We start from the raw sequence: 2,027 nt of genomic DNA, 5'->3' as shown, positions 1-2,027 counted from the left end.
TTACACCAGAAGGTGGTAATAACTTACTTTTAAACTTGGGTAGTACACATGGTGAAACTGTGAGGATTTCAACTCACAAAATACAAATATCGTGTCCACTCAACTTTTTGAATGCTTGACTTGTGGACAATTAACAATCCACATGGTGTAGTGAAGTGTTTTGGGAGACAAATTATTGCTACACTGATTATTGTACGTTTTGAATGTATAAATACACTAAAAAAGATACAAATTCAAATATTTGTAACATACAAGTTCAGGTAACTTTTTATTCAGCATGTTTTACCACGCTTCTCGCTGGTATCCTGTTAGCACACATATTGGTCTGTGAAAACACAACTTAAATTTTGAATATTTCAAATAATTTTATTGATGCAGATTTTATCACAAGAACAAGTTTGCTACGTTGCTGCATTTTATCTGCCACTTATCTCCACCTGTCTGTGTGTAGGAAACATTCCTCTAGACATCTCGCCATTCCCCTCCGTCTGTAAATAAACAATAGCTAGGACCGCATCACAGAAGAAACTGAAGATCACTTATTTCTTTACGAATGTTATCTTTCTTGAACAAATGTTTTACTGAAAATTCGTTTTAAGCTTGAATAGTATGACTACTTGTTTTGATATTTAAAACCGTGGCAGATATTTTTAATGCAATTGGGAGTCTTCGGGTGAGATTTTTCAATGTTTCGGTTCTGAAAAGATCGCTTGACTTCTTCAGAATGGGTCATAAATGTGAAATATGTACAACACACTACATAATTACTGAATAGTGTCACTATTACAACATTGAGTAACTCGTACAAGGGTCATCCGGCTTGTTCCAACTATTCGCGTAAGGGTCATCCTGGCTTTGGGCCAAGGTTATACTTGTGGCTAGTAGCAACATGACGATGGTCAACAGTAGTAAGTAGGTGAAATCCATGTTGTTCTTAAACGAAGAAATATACACCTGATTATTATTATTATTATTATTATTATTATTATTATTATTATTATTATTATTATTATTATTATTATTGAAAACGTGTCCGAAGGCTTTTGATTACCAAAATGTATGTGTGTTCCTAATTATTCACGTTAATTTCTCTTTGGTGATCGTCGTTTGCTTTTGTCTCCTATTTTAGAAAGCCTTTAACAGGCAATTCTACTACCATGAAAACCTTTAATGGCTTATTGTCACATTTAAAATTGTCACAATTGCACTTCTAAATCTGTGCTGATTTATGTTTAGCAAGTGACCATTTATACATGTACAGTATGTTTATCTGCGCAAAGCGTAACTTAATAATGCATGGACCAATATGGTGAAACGTCATACTCTTGCAGTACCATTAACTGCCCTTGATTACTAGTAACTACTGGTAAATAATCGAACATCAAAAATTGCCCACAGTATAAGTCTACATGTATGTTTACAGCAAACCAAAAGCATACCATGGCTTGTTTAAAGGCGTGCATATTGCGTATTTGAACTGTCTGTGTGTTTTAGCATACTAGTATGTTATTCAAAAAAAGTATAAATAAAACATTTTAGAAATACCATGAACCTCAAGCCATGATCAAAAACATTTTTACTTCAGTAATAGAAATAAGCTTTCGTCTGCTAGTTTCCTCTGTATTCTTATACATCTATTGCGATTGTTAACGATAATTAAAATCTGCACAGTGAATAAGTTATACTGTAATAAATGAGTATGGTACCTGTATTTAAAATGTCCTTCACTATAGTGTATACACACCACTGGAATAAAGCCATGTCAATCTTCCTTGCAACATTTATATACAGAAAGTTAACACTATATTGCAATAAAAAGTAATACGAACACGTTCTTACGAGGCTTTTAGGAAGGACTTCCGAAGAACATGCTGTCACAAGTAAAAATAAAATGCTTAACTCGACAATTTTCTTGTTCAGATCAAAAGGAACATTTCTGCACATGCTTGAGGATATGACTCGTCCAGTAATTAAAAGCCAAGTGAAGAGAAATCTACAGGAAAAATGCACTTTTCATTTATATTTTT

The 2,027-nt window shown here is 33.3% G+C and overlaps 1 long non-coding RNA gene across 1 annotated transcript; it reads right to left on the bottom strand.

Moving 5' to 3' along the window:
- Positions 1–374: 374 nt before the first annotated feature.
- On the bottom strand, positions 375–1,731 carry LOC128246620 (uncharacterized). The gene is made up of 3 exons (XR_008263296.1): positions 1,707–1,731; positions 807–933; positions 375–488 (listed from the first exon to the last, which is right to left on the bottom strand). It is a non-coding gene; the product is annotated as an uncharacterized LOC128246620 (long non-coding RNA).
- Positions 1,732–2,027: the final 296 nt, after the last annotated feature.

Source organism: Mya arenaria, chromosome 9, assembly GCF_026914265.1.
Source record: "Mya arenaria isolate MELC-2E11 chromosome 9, ASM2691426v1".
NCBI classification, from domain to species: domain Eukaryota; kingdom Metazoa; phylum Mollusca; class Bivalvia; order Myida; family Myidae; genus Mya; species Mya arenaria.
The sequence above is the reverse complement of the archived record's forward strand: the minus strand, read 5'-3'. Positions and strand labels throughout refer to the sequence as shown.